The 20,395-nt window shown below is 46.1% G+C and overlaps 1 protein-coding gene and 1 non-coding gene across 2 annotated transcripts in view; both read left to right on the top strand.

The window, feature by feature from the left end:
* BLTP3A (bridge-like lipid transfer protein family member 3A) overlaps positions 1–20,395 on the top strand; it is a 65,244-nt gene that overhangs the window by 1,837 nt on the left and 43,012 nt on the right. The window lies entirely within an intron of this gene.
* On the top strand, positions 15,960–16,035 carry TRNAA-AGC (transfer RNA alanine (anticodon AGC)). The gene has a single exon. It is a non-coding gene; the product is annotated as a tRNA-Ala (tRNA).

Below are 20,395 nucleotides of genomic sequence, written 5' to 3'. Positions count from 1 at the left end.
GCTTCTCTTCCCCTCTCTCTTCCCCTTCTCTCTCTCTTCCCCATCTTGCAGCCATTGGCTAGATTGGTTCAAGTCGTCCTGGGTGCTGAGCATAGCTGGGCTGGTCCTAGCTTTGGCCTCAGGCTCTGAGGATAGCTTGGTTGATTCGAGCATCGGCCCCAGATTTGGGGTTGCTGGGTGAATGTCGGCGCACATTCGAGAGTGTGTATCTCTATTTCCCCTTCTCTCACTTAAAAATAAAAAAAGGTAGAACTAATGATTGTGAAACAGGACAGAAAATTTAAAGGAAAACTATTAATTTGAATGAACATAGAATCAGAGAATTTTAGGGTTTAGGGATGATCTTACCTAACATTGTGTTTAAGAGCTTAGGCATTTTACTTTATTTAGCTGTAAAATGAGTATAACAGTATCTAACTTAAGGGTTATTGTGACGGTTCTATGAGTTAATATATGTGAGGACTTAGCACAGTGCCTTGCATATAGTACAGGGGTCGGGAACCTTTTTGGCTGAGGGAGCCAAGAACGCCACATATTTTAAAATGTAATTTCGTGAGAGCCATACAACGACCCGTGTATGTTACGCATTATCCAATAAAAATTTGGTGTTGTCCCAGAGGACAGCTGTGATTGGCTCCAGCCACCCGCAACCATGAACATGAGCGGTAGAAAATGAATGGATTGTAATACATGAGAATGTTTTATATTTTTAATGTTATTATTATTTTTATTAAAGATTTATCTACAAGCCAGATGCAGCCATCAAAAGAGCCACATCTGGCTCGCGAGCCATAGGTTCCCGAACCCTGATATAGTAAGTGCTCAATAAAACATGAACTATGGTTAAATTTTGGGCCACTACTTGTGTGATAATTTGATAGAAGCCATAGAGTTCTTCAGAAAAAATCCACATATGTGAACAGATTATTTTTAATCTAAGTTCCCAGTTGGGGGAGAATATGAACCCTGAGCCCTGCACGGCATCCTGGACCGAGGTGAATAACCAACCCCCGACTGGTTCCACCCTCATTTTCTGGCTGAGGAAACGAAAGCCTAGAGATGTTAGCTGACTTGCCCAAGTTGCAGTGGAAGGTAAGGTGTGGTGGAAGAGAACCCAGCTTCTGGGCTGCTGTATCTTCTCCTGGAGTACACGCATTGTCTGTGTACTTCACATCGCTCCGAGGGTAGGGTTTTTTTTTTTTGTGTGTGTGTGTGTGTGTTTTTTTTTTGTGTGTGTGTGACAGAGATAGAGAGAGGGACAGATAGGGACAGACAGATAGGAAGGCGGAGAGATGAGAAGCATTAATTCTTTTTTTTTTTTAATTTTTCTGAAGCTGGAAACAGGGAGAGACAGTCAGACAGACTCCCGCATGCGCCCAACCGGGATCCACCCGGCACGCCCACCATGGGGCGATGCTCTGCCCACCAGGGGGCGATGCTCTGCCCATCCTGGGTGTCGCCATGTTGCGACCAGAGCCACTCTAGCGCCTGAGGCAGAGGCCACAGAGCCATCCCCAGCACCCGGGCCATCTTTGCTCCAATGGAGCCTTGGCTGCGGGAGGGGAAGAGAGAGACAGAGAGGAAGGAGGGGGAGGTGGAGAAGCAAATGGGCGCTTCTCCTGTGTGCCCTGGCCGGGAATCGAACCCGGGTCCTCCGCACACTAGGCCGACGCTCTACCGCTGAGCCAACCGGCCAGGGCGCATTAATTCTTTGTTGTGGCACCTTAGTTGTTCATTGATTGCTTTCTCATATGTGCCTTGACGGGGGGGGGGGGGGGGGGGGGGGGGCGGGTTGGGTGGGGTGGGTAGGCGGCTACAGCAGAGTGAGTGACCCCTTGCTCAAGCCAGTGACCTTGGGCTTAAGCTGGTGAGCCTTGCGCAAACCACATGAGCCCGCGCTCAAGCTGGCAACCTCGAGGTATCGAACCTGGGTCTTCCACATCCCAGTCGGACGATCTATCCACTGCGCCACTGCCTGATCAGGCTGAGGGTAGGGTTTTTTATTTTTATTTATTTATTTTTATTTTTTTTTACAGAGACGGAGAGAGAGAGAGAGAGGAACAGATAGGGACAGACAGACAGGAACGGCGAGAGAGATGAGAAGCATCAATTATCAGTTTTTTGTTGCAACACCTTAGTTGTTCATTGATTGCTTTCTCATATGTGCCTTGACCACGGGCCCCCAGCCGACCGAGCAACCCCTTGCTCGAGCCAGAGACCCTGTGTCCAAGCTGGTGAGCTTTTGCTCCAAACAGATGAGCCTGCCCTCAAGCTGGCGACCTCAGGGCCTCGAACTTGGGTCTTCCGCATCCCAGTCCGACGCTCTATCCACTGCGCCACCGCCTGGTCAGGCAGTGTAGGGTTTTTAAAGAACAAATTTTGATAGTATATGCTGACACATTCAGTGAATCTTCGTGAACAAACTGTCTCTTTTGGATGAAGTAGGAATGACTAGATAACAGACATTGGGAGAAATTCTGATTTCCACAGTGTTGGGTGGTTGATTAAGGAGGACGAGAGGAAGGGATCCGAGGCCGTAGTTTCTGGGCTCCAGGACGAGGTGCTAGGACATGTGCCTGGTTGAGGGAATGGTCAAACTTCTGGGGTCTTTGTCTTTGTTTGACTTGGGAGAACTATAATCATGTGTGACATGTGCCCCTGTGTGGACGCCACTACCCCTCCAGATGCCGGCCTGCCGGGAGGGGCGCTGTAGCTTCTGTGGCTTGCCAGACCCGGTGAGAAAGAGAGGAGCAAAGCGTGCTGAGTTACTGTGCGAAATAAATATTTGTAGGTGTTTAATGATTACTTGTTGCTGCTGATGACAGTGCCGCTTGACTTGGAGGAAAGTGTCTTTATGGCAGGAAAACTATCCCACTCACTTTTATATTATGTTTAATTCTAGTGATGGAGTTTCAGATATTAAAGTGTCTTATGGGAATGCATCTTCCTTATTCAAGTGTTTTGGTAAACACGATTTGAGGGAAGTGGTATTCAGGATATTTTGTGAAGTGCCTTCTCTAGACAAGGCACTGATCTGGGCACCGGGGATTCGGCAGGGAAGAAAGGTAAATGTCTTCTGAGGGCTCTAAACTGTGGTTTGGACAAGTAGCCTTAATGCACAGTATTCATTTAAATAGACCCAGGAGGAGACCTTTACTTAGAAACAAAAGTGGTCATTAAAAAAATATAGCCAGACTGGCCCTAGCTGGTTAGCTCAGTCAGTTAAGAGCATCGTCCGGAAAAAATAAGGTTGCGGGTTCAATTCCTGGTCAGGGCACATACAGGAAGCAACCAAAAAATGCACAACTGAGTGGAACAAGAAATGCTTCCCTTCCCCCTTCCCCTCTTCCTCTCTCTGTTTCTTTAATAAGCAATAAAAATTAAGCCCTGGCCGGATAGCTCAGTTGGTTGGAGCATCATCCCAGAGCACGGAAGCTGCCAGTTCGATTCCCCGGTCAGGGCACATAGAGGAGCAGCTTGATGTTCCTGTCTCTCTTTCCCTGCCTCTCAAAACAAACAAACAAACAAACAAACAAAAAAACCCAAAGATTTTTTACCTTAGCTCATGACCTTTCATTATGTAAGTAAGAGGAAATATGATTGATTGTGAAATAAATAAGTCAGGGGACTACGGTTCATGGAAAGAGCATAGACTCTGGAAGCAAACAAGGCAGATTCGCCTTCCAACTCTGCCACTTAATGAGTAGGGCAGCCTTTCTAAGTCTTAGTGTACTTACTTATAAAAGAGAATAAGGAAGAATACTACATATCTAGCAGATTTTCTTGAGGATTAGGGAGGGGTAAAGAATTTATTGTAGTACCTGGTATGTAAGTAGGGCTTAATAAAGAGTAGCTATTATGGCCCTGGCCGGTTGGCTCAGTGGGAGAGCGTTGGCCTGGCATGTAGATTTCCTGGCTTTAATTCCCATGCAGGGCACACAGGAGAAGCAACCTTCTGTTTCTCCACTCCTCCCCTCCTTTCTTCTATCTCGGTCTTCTCCTGCAGCCATGGTTCTGTTGGAGCAAGTTGGCCCTGAAAGCTGAGGATGGCTCCATGGTTTTGCCTCAGGCACTAAAATAGCTTGGTTGCTGAGCAACGGAGCAACTGCTCCACATGGACAGAGCATTGCCCTGTAGGGGGCTTGCCAGGTGGATCCGAGTCGGGGCACATGTGGGAGTCTGTCTCTCTGCCTCGTTACTTCTCACTTAAGAAAAAAAAAGCTATTATAACATGGCCAGAGAAGTTATAGACACTACCACAGTATGGATGACAGCAAGCCACCCAAATGGCTATTTCAGAAATCCATTAGAAGTCTTAATTATTTACTCCAAATAGCTGCAGGAATTATGACCTTGAGGGACAGAGACATAGCTGATAATATGAGAGATATTAGATATTTTATTTTTTTTCTAATTTTTAAAAAATTTTATTTATTAATTTTAGAGAGGAGAGAGAAAGGGAGAGAGAGAAACAGAGAGGGAGAGAGAGGAGAGAGAGACAGAGAAGGTGGGGAGGAGCTGGAAGCATCAACTCCCATATGTGCCTTGACCAGGCAAGCCCAGGGTTTCGAACCGGCGACCTTGGCATTTCCAGGTTGACACTTTATTTTTTTTAATTAATTAATTTATTTTTTTAAAATAAGCTGGAAACGGGGAGAGACAGTCAGACAGACTCCCGCATGCACCCGACCGGGATCCACCCGGCACGCCCACCAGGGGCTACGCTCTGTCCACCAGGGGGCGATGCTCTGCCCTCCGGGGCTTCGCTCTGCCGCGACCAGAGCCACTCTAGTGCCTGAGGCAGAGGCCAAGGAGCCATCCCCAGCGCCCAGGCCATCCTTGCTCCAATGGAGCCTCGGCTGCGGGAGGGGAAGAGAGAGACAGAGAGGAAGGAGGGGGGTGGAGAAGCAAATGGACGCTTCTCCTATGTGCCCTGGCCGGGAATAGAACCTGGGTCCCCCGCACGCCAGGCCGACGCTCCACCGCTGAGCCAACCAGCCAGGGCTCCAGGTTGACACTTTATCCACTGCGCCACCACAGGTCAGGCAATATTAGATATTTTAAAAACAGATGTATTAGGTGAAATTCAGAGGCATAGAAAATCTCACAGTCCTTTTGGAGAGTAAGAGAAACTGACTGTGCGCTCAGCCTCTTAGTTCCCTGTCGCTGCCTCCACTTGGTAGTACTCATCCTGAAGAGATTATTGGGGCCAGCCCCTGGTGGGCAGCGGTGAGCTGCAGGGTCAGATGAGCTGACAGCTTGCCCAGGGTCTTGTCTGTTTAGGTGAAGGTTTGTACGACCAGTCTCAACTTCCAGGTCATGCCCTTTCTTGTCACTTTCATTTCCCAAATAATTATTTTGTGCATTTTCTAGTAATAGTCTTGTTTCTCATCATCATTTTTTTGTCTTGCTTCAGAGTAAAGTGCTTTTATTTCCATAGCTGTTTTATTTTATTTTATTTTACTTTTGAGAGAGAGAGAGAGAGTGAGGAAGGGAGAGAGATGAGAAGCATCAACTCATAGTTGCATTCCTTTAGTTATTATTTTTTTTTACAGAGACAGAGAGAGAGTCAGGGAGAGGGATAGACAGGGACAGACAGACAGGAACAGAGAGAGATGAGAAGCATCAATCATTAGTTTTTCGTTGCACATTGCGACACCTTAGTTGTTCATTGATTGATATCTCATATGTGCCTTGACCGCAGGCCTTCAGCAGACTGAGTAACCCCTTGCTCGAGCCAGCGACCTTGGGTCCAAGCTGGCGAGCTTTTACTCAAACCAGACGAGCCCGCACTCAAGCTGGCGACCTCAGGATCTCAAACCTGGGTCCTCCGCATCCCAGTCCGACGCTTGATCCACTGTGCCACCGCCTGGTCAGGCAGTTATTCATTAATTGCTTCTCATATGTGCCTTGTCTGGGGGCCAGTGGTGCTGGTGACCTTGGGCTTCAAGTCATCATCAGTCTTTGGGCTCAAGCCAGCAACCATGGGATCAGGTTGATGATCCTGTGCTCAAGCCAGATGAATCCATGCTCAAGTCAGCCACCACAGGGGTCTTGAACCTGGCACCTCAGCATTGTAGATTGGCGCTTTATTCACTGCGCCACCGCTGCTCATACTTCCTTAGCAAATATCTAATAATAATAGACACAACTGTGCAGATAAGCACTTTGCAAGTCTCAGGACAATTTACTCCTCAGACTAACCCGATGAGGTAGGTATTAGGCTGCCCACTTTATAGATAAAGAAATGAGGCACAGAGGGGTTAAATAACCCCAAGTCATTACTAATAAGTGATGGAGGTGGGAGTCGAATGCAGGCACTCTTGATTCCAGAGCTGTGCTTTTTTTCAAGTCTGCAGCTATAATGGTTCTCAGCTATTGACTATTTCAGACTGAGCGTATCCTTGTCACCAGTACCCAAGAAGTCCCTGTGTCTCCGTCCATCATTACCTCCACCACAGGTTAACTACTGTCCTGATTTCTAGCAGTACAGATTAATTTTGTCTTTTTATATTTTATAGAAATGGAATCATATAGTATGTATAGTACACTTATTTCTTGCTTTTTTAGCTCAACATTATTTTTGTGAGATTAATCCTTATGGTTGCTTCAAGTTGTAGATCCTCCATTTTAACTGTTGTATATAGTATAGTATTTATTTATACATTTTTCTGTTGATGGACGTTTGGATAGTTTCCCAGTTTAGGGCTGTGATGAATAGTGTTGCTAGGAACATTCTCGTATGTGTCCTTTGTGAACAAATGTATGCTTATCTGTTGGGTATAGAATAAGACTGGAATTTCTGGGTTGCAAGATATACATATATTACATTTTAATAGATATTACCGGTTTTCCAAAGTGGCTATACCAGTTTACACTTCCACTTCCAGTGTATTGGGAGTTCTGGTTGTTCTGTGTCCTTGCTAGTACTTGGTATTTTTCATCTTTTTTGTTTTAGCCACTCTGGTGGGAGTGGGTTTTTTGTTTATTGTTTGTGTGTGTGTGTGTGTGTGTGTTTTTTTTTTTACAGAGACAGAGAATCAGAGAGAGGGATAGATAGGGACAGACAGACAGGAACGGAGAGAGATGAGAAGCATCAATCATTAGTTTTTCGTTGCGACACCTTAGTTGTTAATTAATTGCTTTCTCATATGTGTCCTGACTGAGGGCCTTCAGCAGACCAAGTAACCCCTTGCTCAAGCCAGCGACCTTGGGTCCAAGCTGGTGAGCTATGCTCAAACCAGATGAGCCCGGAAACTGGGTCCTCTGCATCCCAGTTCGACACTCTATCCACTGCGCCAGCGCCTGGTCAGGCTGATGGGAGTGTTTGAAATTCTTTTACTTTGTTGTGGTAAACCAGATGGCTACTTTATTTTTGCCTTTGTTTAATTTTTAAATTTCACTCTATTTGTAAATTTTAGTCACAAGCAAATGTCAGAACCTTGAAAGCATAAGATCTTTTTATGGGAGAAATGCTCAAATTAGGCAAGTTCAGTGAAAACAATTAGGGTAATTTATAACTATTAGTCCATAAAATTTCTTACTTGGAATAGATGTGATGCTTAACTCCTTGTCAGAATGACAGTCATGTACATTCAGAGAAAGGATGGGCTGTTCTTCAGGCATTTGGGTTTTTGTTTGGTCTTCAGTCTACTCAGGATTAAATAGTTTCATTCTGTTCTGTAAAATTATGCCCCATTTTTATTTTTATTTTTTTTTTATTTATTTATTTTTTTTATTTTTTGCATTTTTCTGAAGCTGGAAACAGGGAGAGACAGTCAGACAGACTCCCGCATGCGCCCGACTGGGATCCACCCGGCACGCCCACCATGGGGCAACGCTCGGCCCACCAGGGGGCGATGCTCTGCCCATCCTGGGCGTCGCCATGTTGCGACCAGAGCCACTCTAGCGCCTGAGGCAGAGGCCACAGAGCCATCCCCAGCGCCCGGGCCATCTTTGCTCCATTGGAACCTTGGCTGCGGGAGGGGAAGAGAGAGACAGAGAGGAAGGCGCGCGGCGGAGGGGTGGAGAAGCAAATGGGCGCTTCTCCTGTGTGCCCTGGCCGGGAATTGAACCCGGGTCCTCCGCACGCTAGGCCGATGCTCTACCACTGAGCCAACCGGCCAGGGCCCCATTTTTATTTACTAAATAAACTAAAGTTTGAATTTCATAGCTTTTGTATTACAATCATTACAGTTTTCCAAGGATAAAATAATTGTCTTGTGTCTTAAAACTAGCATTTAGAAGCAATAAAGCAATCCTGGTGGTGGCTCAGTGGATTGAGTGTCAGCCTGGTGTATGGATGTCTGGGATTAGACTCCTGGTCAGGGCACACAGGAGAAGCGATCATCTGCTTCTCTCCTGCAACCACTCACTCTTCCCCTTCTCTCTTTTCCTCTCCTGCGGCCAGTAGCTCGATTGGTTTGAACATGGGCCCTGGTTGCTGAGGATAGCTCAGTTGGTCTGAATGCATTAGCCTCAGGCGCTAAAAGTAGCTCAGTACTTGAGCAGCAGCAGCAGTTGGGGTTGCCAGGTGGATCCTGGTCAGGATACATGAGGGAGTCTTTCTCACTATCTCCCCTTCTCTTACTTAAATAAATAAATAAAAATAAAAGCAATAAAGCAATACTAATTTCAAAACAGTATTGGTGCCTGACCAGGTGGTAGTGCAGTGGATAGAGCGTCAGACTGGGATGCAGAGGACGCAGGTTCAAAACTATGAGGTCAACTGCTTGAGCATGGGCTTACCCGGCTTGAGTGCGGGCTCACCAGATTGAGCACAGGGTCGGTCGCTGGCTTGAGTGTGGGATCATAGACATAACCCCATGGTTGCTGGCTTGAGCCCAAGGTCACTGGCTTAAGCAAGGGGTCACTCACTCTGCTGGATCCCCCTGGTCAAGGCACATATGAGAAAGTAATCAATGAACAACTAAGGTGCATCAACAAAGAATTGATGCTTCTCATCTCTCTCCCTTCCTGTCTGTTTGTCCTTCTCTCCATCTCTGTCTCTGTCAAAAAACAAGAACAACAAAAATCAGTACTGTCATATGTAGCTGACATAAATAGTTTAATGTATGGTTCACAAAGAATGAAATTGTCTGCTTTGAAAATTGATTGAGAGGCACGTTGATGTAGCAGAAAGAACAAGGACTTTGGGTTCTAAAAGGTGGCTGTGCATATGACTGCCACTTGTAAGTTGAGTGTTCAACAAGTCTCTTAGCTTCTTGAAACTTCCTCATCTGTAAAATGGGGGATAATAATACCCAGTGTTGTTTTTTTTTGTATTTTTTTGAAGCTGGAAATGGGGAGAGACAGACAGACTCCCGCATGCGCCCGACCGGGATCCACCCGGCACGCCCACCAGGGGCGACGCTCTGCCCACCAGGGGGCGATGCTCTGCCCCTCCGGGGCGTCGCTCTGTTGTGACCAGAGCCACTCTAGCGCCTGGGGCAGAGGCCAAGGAGCCATCCCCAGCGCCCGGGCCATCTTTGCTCCAATGGAGCCTTGGCTGTAGGAGGGGAAGAGAGAGACAGAGAGGAAGGAGGGGGGGGGGGGTGGAGAAGCAAATGGGTGCTTCTATGTGCCCTGGCCGGGAATCGAACCTGGGTCCCCCGCACGCCAGGCCAACGCTCTGCCGCTGAGCCAACCGGCCAGGGCCCCCAGTGTTGTTTTGAAGATGAGAAATAATTGTATAAAAGTGTCTGGTCCTGAAAAAAAATACTTAATCACACTGACTATTACTGTTTACCTTTAGTTATTAAAATTGCTCGGGAGGTTACCGTTAGTTTCTGGAGATAATGCTTTTCAGCATCTTCAAACTTGTGCCTAACTTATCCAAATGGCTAATTCTTTAGCTACTTAGCAATGACATTTCCTAACATTTTAATAGAGAGAGGTAGAGATGAATGCTCTTTGTATCAGTGCTTTAGAGAGAAGGAGACAAGGGCTGTTCCTTTTTATCGTGTTTTTCACCTCAAGGCACACTACAGGAAGGGAACTTTGACCTCAGCATAGGTGAAATAGTTGAAATGTATATACTAGGTTGGGTCCTTAGAGGATTTACTTATATAGAGAGTCTAAGAATCATAGTACTATAATCTGCCTGACCTGCGGTGGCGCAGTGGATAAAGCGTCGACCTGGAATGCTGAGGTCGCAGGTTCACAGCCCTGGGCTTGCCCGGTCAGGGCACATACACGAGAAGCAACTACTATGGTTGATGCTTCCTGCTCCTCCCTTGGCCTCTCTCTCTCTCTCTCTCTCTCTCTCCCCCTCTCTCTCCTCTTCCTAAAATCAATAAATAAAATTTTAAAATAAAATAATCTGTGAGTACAGCATTAATCACTGGAGGAAAAAGAATTCTTTTCATCACAGCTCAGTTCTCTACATGCACTGTAGTGCCTTGTCCACAATGGCAGGCATTGTGTCCTTTGCTTCAAAAACCAGCGAATTTGCGGATGCTTTAGTGGGTGAAGTGGGTGCAGGGGCTGTGTGCAGTGGGAGTGCGTGGCAGGAACTCAGGGAACCTTAGACCTGAGGGGTGTGGGGGAGAGATCTGAAGAGCAAGGAAATTGAATTTACCCAGTATCATTAAGGATGTCTGTGTGATGAGGCAACAAGGAACTTGCTACTGGTGCAGACTGTAGATACTAAGAGCACTTTCCAGTATTTATAAGCTGTAGACTCAATATCTGTATTAAAGGGGAAAACTAAAAGTGCAAAAATACAGGCAGGCCCCAGGTTATGAATGGTGCAGGTTCTGTAGGTTTGTTAATAAGTTGAATGTGTATATAAGTTGGAACAGGTACATTTACCTATAAAATGCAACTTAGATGTTTGTCTTAACACAGTATTTATTTTTATCTTTCTCTACATATTATTTTTAAATACTTCAACATTTTCAAACCTACATAACCTATCTCATTCATAACCCAGGGATTGCCAGTAATACACGTTAGTGTATTATTGTTATTATGATGCTTTTTTTAGAGAGAGAGAAAGACAGGAAGGGAGAGAGATGAGAAACATCAGCTCGTAGTTGCGGCACTTCAGTTGTTCATTAATTTCTTCTCATATGTGCCTTGACCTGGGGAAGGGGCCTCCAGCTGAGCCAGTGACCCCTTGCTCAAGTCAGTGACCTTTGGGCTCTAGCTGGCGACCCTGGGCTCAATCCAGCGACCATGCACTCAAGCTGCAAGTCTGCACTCAAGCTGGATGAGCCTCCACTCAAGCTGGCAACCTTGGGGTTTTGAGCCTGGGATCTCAGTGTCCCAGGTTGATGCTCTATCCACTGGGCCACCACCGGTCAGGCAAATGTATTATTAATTTAGGTAAAGGGTATGTTGTTTTTACCTTCTTGACAGAAAAATAAGGACTTGATATATTATAAAATATTTGTTTTACTTGCCTACAGCAGTGGTTATTTTACATGTATGTATATTCAGTCTTTATAGTGCATGCGTCATATGTACATTGATGATGAGAGGTCAGTGTATTTAAGTCTCTGACTTATAGAAGTGTTATGCTCTAAAATTTTATTTTAAGTTTGAAATTTGTAGTGTGTAGTCTAGTATAAATAGTGTTATAAATGTTGACTAGGGTCCCAAGATAGCCCACAAGAGCCATAGAGGGTTAATTATATGTAGTATAAGCTCACTAGATGAAGGTCTGGTTCTCGGTGGTTAGGGATGAAGGAGATGAAGAAAATGTTTTTTCTTTCTTATTTCTTGGAGTAAGATCTTACAGATCATGAAGATCATAATATCTCTGCAAGAACTTTTTGGTTGTAATTGAGGAGTGTGACCAGTGTTTAATGAGCAGCCCAGAGATGCTGATGTCATGCAGTATGCAGAATAGTTTCTTTTTTCTTTATTTCTTTTTTTAGATTTTATTTATAGAGTTTGGAGAGAAGAGAAAGAGCCAAAGGGGAGAGGAACGGGAAACATCAACGTGTAGTAGTTGCTTTTCACACGTGCGCTGACCAGGTGCAAGCCTGGAGTTCTGAACCAGTGCCCTCAGCATTCCAGATTGGCACTCTGTCCACTGTGCCACCACAGGTCAGGTGCAGAATGGTTTCACAAAAAGAAGCATTTGTCTTTTTTTTTTTAAATTTATTGATTTAGAGAGAGAAGGGAGAGAGAGAGAGAGAGAGAGAGAGAGAGAGAGAGATGGAAACATCAGTCTGTTTCTGTATGTGCCCTGACCAGGGATCAGACCGGCAACCTCTGCATATTGGAGTGATGCCCTAACCAACAGAGCTATCAGGCCAGGGTGTGTTTGTAATTTTTGACTTAGAATGTTTGTTGATGTTTATGTGGGTGAGTTATCTGTTTAGATTATATAAGCCTAGACTTTAACTGTTTTACATATAAACAGCTTTAAAATGCAGTGACTTGCAGGCCTGCAGCTACCATGGGGGAAGGTTGTTTTGAACTTTACCAGTGTTTTTCACCATTTTAGAAAATGTTGTAATTCTTGGCAGTGCCAATCCTGGAATAGAGGCTGTTTGGGTTGAGAATGACTGACTTAGACTAAATTTTGAAACAGCTGAAGTTTGCTGTTGATATACACTCTCTTTTCTCTCCTCTATGTCCCTTTTCCACTTACGAAGGCCCCTCTTCTCATGTACCCCTTGTGCTGATTTCCCCCCCCATCTGCTACTATACGCCTCCCCCAACCAGGTCTACATCCTCTGCTCGTCTCACTCTCTCACCAGAACTCGTTCTTTTTTTTTTTTTTTTGGTATTTTTCTGAAGCTGGAAACGGGGAGAGACAGTCAGACAGACTCCCGCCTGCGCCCAACCGGGATTCACCCGGCACGCCCACCAGGGGGCGACGCTCCGCTGTGACCAGAGCCACTCCAGCGCCTGGGGCAGAGGCCAAGGAGCCATCCCCAGCGCCCGGGCCATCTTTTGCTCCAATGGAGCCCAGCTGCTGGAGGGGAAGAGAGAGACAGAGAGGAAGGAGAGGGGGAGGGGTGGAGAAGCAGATGGGCGCTTCTCCTGTGTGCCCTGACCGGGAATCTAACCTGGGACTTCTGCACACCAGGCCGACGCTCCACCACTGAGCCAACCGGCCAGGGCCAGAACTCGTTCTTTAGGGAGTACGATTCCAGCTATGTTGGGGAAAGCAGAGAGCATGTTCTGGAGCAGGAATGCTATTCTAATCAGACCAGCTCTGGTTCAGAATATGTCCTGTGGGCTCACCTCCCCTAAGCTTCTCTGAACTTTTTTTTTTAAGCTCACGAGAGAGACAGACAGGAAGGGAGAGAGATGAGAAGTATCAGCTTGTAGTTGCAGCACTTTTTTTTTTTTTTTTTGTATTTTTCTGAAGCTGGAAACGGGGAGAGACAGTCAGACAGACTCCGTATGCGCCGGACCGGGATCCACCCGGCACGCCCACCAGGGGCGAAGCTCCGCCCACCAGGGGGCGATGCTCTGCCCCTCTGGGGCTTCGCTCTGTCACTACCAGAGCCACTCTAGCACCTGGGGCAGAGGCCAAGGAGCCATCGCCAGTGCCCCGGCCATCTTTGCTCCAATGGAGCCTTGGCTGCAGGAGGGGAAGAGAGAGACAGAGAGGAAGGAGGGGGGGTGGAGAAGCAAATGGGCGCTTCTCCTATGTGCCCTGGCCAGGAATCGAACCCGGGTCCCCCGCACGCCAGGCTGACGCTCTACTGCTGAGCCAACCGGCCAGGGCCTATTGCAGCACTTTTTAGTTGTTCATTGATTGCTTCTCATACATGCCTGACCTGAGGGCTCCATTAGAGCCAGTGACCCCTTGCTCAAGCCAGCGACCTTGGGCTCAAGCCAGTGATCTTGGGCTCAAGCCAGCAACCTTGGATTTCAGGCTAGTGAACTTTGGGTTCAAGCCAGTGACCAAGGGATCATGTTAATGATCCCACGCTCAGGGCAGCAACCTCAGAGTTTCAAACCTGGGACCTCAGCGTCCCAGGTGGATGTTTTATTCATTGTGCCACCACCGGTCAGTCCTTAGATTGTTTTTCATTTTCCAAAATGATTTCTGTTGCAGTGGCCGTGGAGATGGGGCAGGGTTCCAGGCAGCTGTGTGGGGTATGTAGGAGTTGTTTGGAAGTTGGGGAATTGGATGTGTGGAATTCCAGATAAGATGGGCTAAGTTCATTCAAGCTGACGGCCTCTGATCCTCTGGCCTAGTGCTTTCTGGCAGAGCTGAAAATGTACATTTTCCTTTTCTTTCTTTTTTTTTTTTTTAATTTTTTTCAGAGAGGTGGGAGAGAGAGAGAGAGAGAGAGAAGGGGGGAGGATCAGGAAGCATCAACTCCCATATGTGCCTTGACCAGGCAAGCTCAGGGTTTCAAACTGGCGACCTCAGTGTTCCAGGTCGATACTTTATCCCACTGAGCCATCACAGGTCAGGCCATTTTCCTTTTCTAAGAGAAATGTTCCTTCCTTCCTCCCTTCCTCCATCCCTCCCTGCTCCGCCCGCATTTTTTTTGAAATCTGTGTTTTTTTAACCTCTGAAAGAAGAGGTTGCAGTTGAGACACATTTCATTTTAGAAAATGACTTAACAGAGATGAACATGAAGTTAGAGGCTTGGGATGTATTGTAGGAAGTATCTTTTTGCTAAACCTCTACAGAGCCCTCTGGTATAATTGGCTGTGGCTTCTTAGTCCTCTGAGCCCACTAGAGAGGTTCTTCTGCTCTTTGAGGGAGTTTGCTGCAGGGTGAGTGCTCAGCTGTAGGAGCTGTGTCAGTCCTTCTCAGATGCCTGGGACAGGGTGATCAGGGAGTCGGTCTGGCCTTCTCCTCAGCTCGCCCCAGGCTGAGGACTCTGTTTCTGAGACCATTTATTCATTAATTCTCCCAGCAAACTTCTGTCCACCACCTGCATTGTATGTCAAGTACCAGGAACTCAAAGACAAATGAGACAAGGTTCCCTTTCCGGGACTTAACTGCCTATAGAGAGAAGCAGGCCTGCTGACAGTAAGCCCAGTGAAGCACTCGAGTGTCTGTGGAGACCGAGTGGCGCAGAAGGTCGGGGGCAGAAGGGCGATGCCAGGCAGAGGAAGCTAATTTAAAATGTGTAACAAAGTGCTTAGGACAGTACCTGGAGTAAAGTAAGCAATTATTATGTAGTTATTTATTATTTAAAAAATTTTGTTCTCAGAAATATCATTGTTTTTTATTTTTCCCAATATAGGTATTAGTTTTATTAGAAAAGAGTCTAGACAGCTTTTGGAATATACTAATGTTTCTCTCTCTTTTGAACACCTTGCACTTTCTAGTTCTCTCTAATGAATGATACCTCTTCTGCCGTCTGGGGCCAATGCTTGAATCAACCGAGCTATCCTCAGTGGCCAGGGCCAATGCTCAAACCAATCAAGCTGGCAGTGGGAGAGGGAGAGAGAGAGAGATTAGAAAAGGGAGAGGAAGAGAAGCAGATGGTCACTTTTCTTGGTGCCCTGACCAGAGATCAAACCCGTGATGTCCACACGCTGGGCCAATGCTCTAACCACTGAGCAACGGGCCTGGGCCTTCACTTTCATGTCTTGACAATTCCCAAACTCGCAGCAAGAATAGAAATTAGGCCCTGGCTGGTTGGCTCGGCGGTAGAGTGTCGGCCTGGCGTGTGGGGGACCCGGGTTCGATTCCCGGCCAGGACACATAGGAGAAGCGCCCATTTGTTTCTCCACCCCCCCTCCTTCCTCTCTGTCTCTCTCTTCCCCTCCCGCAGCCAAGGCTCCATTGGAGCGGGGATGGCCCGGGTGCTGGGGATGGCTCCTTGGCCTCTGCCCTGGGCGCTGGAGTGGCTCTGGTCGTGGCGGTGCGATGCCCTGGAGGGGCAGAGAGCATCGCCCCCTGGTGGGCAGAGCCTCGCCCCTGGTGGGCGTGCCGGGTGGATCCCAGTCGGGCGCATGCGGGAGTCTGTCTGTCTCTCCTCGTTTCCAGCTTCAGAAAAATACAAAATTAAAAAAAAAAAGAAGCCCTGGCCGGTTGGCTCAGTGGTAGAGCGTCGGCCTAGCATGCGGAGGACCCGGGTTCGATTCCCGGCCAGGGCACACAGGAGAAGCACCCATTTGCTTCTCCACCCCTCCGCCGCGCTTTCCTCTCTGTCTCTCTCTTCCCCTCCCGCAGCCAAGGCTCCATTGGAGCAAAAATGGCCCGGGCGCTGGGGATGGCTCTGTGGCCTCTGCCTCAGGCGCTAGAGTGGCTCTGGTCGCAACATGGCGACGCCCAGGATGGGCAGAGCATCGCCCCCTGGTGGGCAGAGCATCGCCCCTGGTGGGCGTGCCGGGTGGATCCCGGTCGGGCGCATGCAGGAGTCTGTCAGACTGTCTCTCCCTGTTTCCAGCTTCAGAAAAATGAAAAGAAAAAAAAAAGAAAAAAAAAAAAAAGAAAAAAAAAGAAAAAAAAAAGAATAGAAATTAATGTAATCTGAATACTACATTTCTAATTTTAAAACTTATATACAGGCTCTTGGATTAACCAAAGTGAGAAAGCACTTGCTAATGCTCAGAAAAGGAAAGCCTGTTCCATGAACAAGTTATCTTATTATTGAATAAGAATAAATATTTCTTTGTGGCACAGCCTCAGACAGCTATTTAGAAAGTGTAGTACATAAATTATCTGGGCTTTGAAAACTGGCCAAGGAGAAAACTGAGGAAAAGGGAAAATTCACCCTGACCTGGGGTGGCTCAGTGGATAAAGCATCGACCTGGAACACTGAGGTCACCGTTTCAAAACCCTGGGCTTGCCTGCTCAAGGCACATATGGAAGTTGATGTTTCCTGTTCCTCTCCCACTTCTCTTTCTCTCTCTCTCCCTTCTCTGCCCCTCTCTAAAATGAACAAAATCTTTTTTTTTTATAAGATTTTTAAAAAATATTTTATTTATTTATTTATTTATTTAGAGAGAGAGGAGTGAGAGAGAGAGACAGAGAGAGAGAGAAGGGGGAGGAGCAGGAAGCATCAACTCTCATATGTGCCTTGACCAGGCAAGCCCAAGGTTTCGAACCGGCGACCTCAGTGTTCCAGGTCGACGCTTTATCCCACTGCGCCACCACAGGTCAGGCTAAAATCTTTTTTTTTTTTAAAGGAAAATTCATATCATATACTAGACAGTCTTCAATTTTTTTATCAGAACAGGCCCTAATGGTTGCTGACTTGAAGCCCAAGGTCGCTGGCTTGAGCAAGGGATCACTTGCTCTGCTGTAGCCTCCTGGTCAAAGCACATGTGAGAAAATAATAAGTGAACAACTAAGGTGCCACAACTATGAGTTAATGCTTCTCATCTCTCTCCCTGTCTCGCACTAAAAAAAAAATTTGAAAGCAGTCAGAGGGAAATGACTAATCACATAAAGGACAATGACATAAATTAATGGCTGACTTCTCATCAATAACAAATTGTCAGAAGACAATGGGTTGATAGCTTTAAAATATTGAACTCTCAACCTAGAATTCCATATTCAGCTAAAATGTCCTTTAGAAATGGATGGCAAAGTAAAGATATTTTTTACACAAATGAAAACTGAGAAAATGATCAGTACTATAAGAGATTCTGAAGAAAGTTCTTCAAGTTGAAACGGCACCAGGTGAGAACTTGGATCCACAGGAAAGAATAAAGAACACTGGAAACGCAGAAATAGAAGGCAATATATTTTCTCCTCTTGTAAAAACGTTTTATGGATGGATTGATTTTAGAGGGAGAGAAACATTGATTTATTCTTTCACTTATTATGCATTCACTGGTTGACTCTTGTATGTGCCCTGACTGAGGCTCAAACCTGTAACCGTGGTAAATTGGGACAATGCTTGAACCAACTGAGCTATCACATCAGGGTGAAAGTCTTAAAGTCTTATGGTTCTTCTTTTTTTTTTTTTTAATTATTAGAACTAATAAGTTTAGCAAGGTTGCAGAACACAAAATCAAAATACAAGTATCAATTGTCATAAAGGAAGTGAAGTAAAACTTACTTATTCACAGATGATGTAGTAGTTTATTATACATTAGAAACATCCTAAAAAATCTACAAAACAACCACTAGAGGGAATACTGAATTTAGAAAGGTTCAGGATACAAGGTCAATATAGAAACATCACTTTCACTGTTACGTTTTAGCAGAAACAACTAGAAACAAAAACAAATTTCCTGCCTGACCAGGCGGTGGTGCAGTGGATAGAGCGTCGGACTAGGATGCGGAAGGACCCAGGTTCGAGACCCCGAGGTCTTCAGCTTGAGCGCGGGCTCATCTGGCTTGAGCAAAAAAAAAGCAGTTCAACAGCTTGGACCCAAGGTCGCTGGCTCGAGCAAGGGCTTACTCCAGGGGTCCCCAAACTTTTTACACAGGGGGCCAGTTCACTGTCCCTCAGACCGTTGGAGGGCCGGAGTATAAAACTATGAACAAATCCCTATGCACACTGCACATATCTTATTTTAAAGTAAAAAACAAAACGGGAACAAATACAATATTTAAAATAAAGAACAAGTAAATTTAAATCAACAAACTGACCAGTATTTCAGTGGGAACTATGCTCCTCTCACTGACCACCAATGAAAGAGGTGCTCCTTCCAGAAGTGCAGTGGGGGCCGGATAAATGACCTCAGGGGGCCGCAGGCGGTCCGCAGGCGGCCCGCGGGCCGTAGTTTGGGGACCCCTGGCTTACTCGATCTGCTGAAGGCCTGCAGTCAAGGCATATATGAGAAAGCAATCAATGAACAACTAAGGTCTCGCAATGAAAAACTAATGATTGATGCTTCTCATCTCTCTCCGTTCCTGTCTGTCTGTCCCTATCTATCCTCTCTGACTCTCTCTTTGTTCCTGTAAAAAAAAAAAAAAAAAAAGAATCTTAAAAGAAAAACAAATCTCCTTCACAAATAATGTCAAAAATAGAAAATATATAGAAATAAATTTAAGAAAAAATGTATACTAAAACTATAAAACATTTCTGGGAGGAGTTAAAGAAGACCTAAGTAAATATGCCATATACCATGTTCAAGGATAGGCTGACTCTTTTTTTTTTAAGATTTTATTTATTGATTTTAGAGAGGATAGAAGAGAGAAAGGGGGGGGGGAGGAGCAGGAAGCATCAACTCGTAGCTTCTCGTACGTGCCTTGACCAGGCAAGCCCGGAGTTTTGAACTGGCAGCCTCAGCATTCCAGGTCAATGCTCTAGCCATGGCACCACCACAGGTCAGGCCGGGCTGATGCATCTTTGTTAATATGTCATATCTCCACATCTAACTGCAATTCCAATCAGAATTCCAGCGGGTGTTTTTTTACCCCTTACAAATTGTCAGGTTGATTTAAAAATTTATATGAAAATGAAAAGGACCTAGAATGGTCAAAATAATCTTGAAAAAAAATGAGGGGATTAAAACTACTTTCAAGACTTAAAATGGAACTATAGTAATAAAGATAGTGTGGTATTGGTATAGGATAAACAGATAAGTAGAACAAAATAGAAAGTTCAGAAATAAGCTGAATATAAATTGCACTTCGCCCTGGCCGGTTGGCTCAGTGGTAGAGCGTTGGCCTGGTGTTCAGGAGTCCCGGGTTCAATTCCCGGCCAGGGCACACAGGAAAAGCGCCCATCTGCTTCTCCACCCCTACCCCTCTCCTTCCTCTCTGTCTCTCTCTTCCCCTCCCGCAGCCGAGGCTCCACTGGAGCAAAGATGGCCCAGGCGCTGAGGATGGCTCTGTGGCCTCTGCCTCAGGCGCTAGAATGGCTCTGTTGCCCCCCAGAGGGGCAGAGCATCACCCCCTGGTGGGCATGCAGGAGTCTGACTGCCTCCCCGTTTCCAGCTTCAGAAAAATGAAAATAAATAAATAAATTGTACCTCAAATAAAACAAAACCAATTAAAAAAAAACCCCAACATAGTAAACAACAAGCAAAAATCTAGAATTTTCTCTTAAGAAAGTCACATCTAGCCTGACCAGGTGATGGCGCAGTGGATAGAACATCAGACTGGGACATGGAGGACCCAGGTTCGAAACCCCGAGGTCACTGGCTTGAGTACGGGCTCATCTGGTTTGAGCAAGTGGTCACTCGGTCTGCTGTAGCCGTCTGGTCAAGGCACCTATGGGAAAGCAATCAATGAACAACTAAGGAGCTGCAACAAAGAATTGATGCTACTCATCTCCTTCCTGTCTGTCTGTCCCTCTCTGTGTCTCTATGGCTTTGTCACAGAAAAAAAGAAAGTCATATCTATTCATGCAGAAATTTTGAGAGTAGCCATTTAGGCAGCCTATAAGATGGGCATATTCGGCAGATTATCTGGGATGGGGGCTGTTAGCTGTTTTAGCAATTGAGATGTTTTGCTTAGATTGATGCACAGGGATCGTGCATCTAAGTCAGCTGCTGCAGCGAGTGTTGTATCTTTGCTTATAGGCAAGCCTGTGGCATGTCTAAGCAGTGAGAA

This window comes from Saccopteryx leptura, chromosome 1 (genome assembly GCF_036850995.1).
Source record: "Saccopteryx leptura isolate mSacLep1 chromosome 1, mSacLep1_pri_phased_curated, whole genome shotgun sequence".
In the NCBI taxonomy this organism is placed as follows: Eukaryota; Metazoa; Chordata; class Mammalia; order Chiroptera; family Emballonuridae; genus Saccopteryx; species Saccopteryx leptura.
Note: the sequence above shows the minus strand (reverse complement) of the source record. Positions and strands in the feature narration are given on the sequence as shown.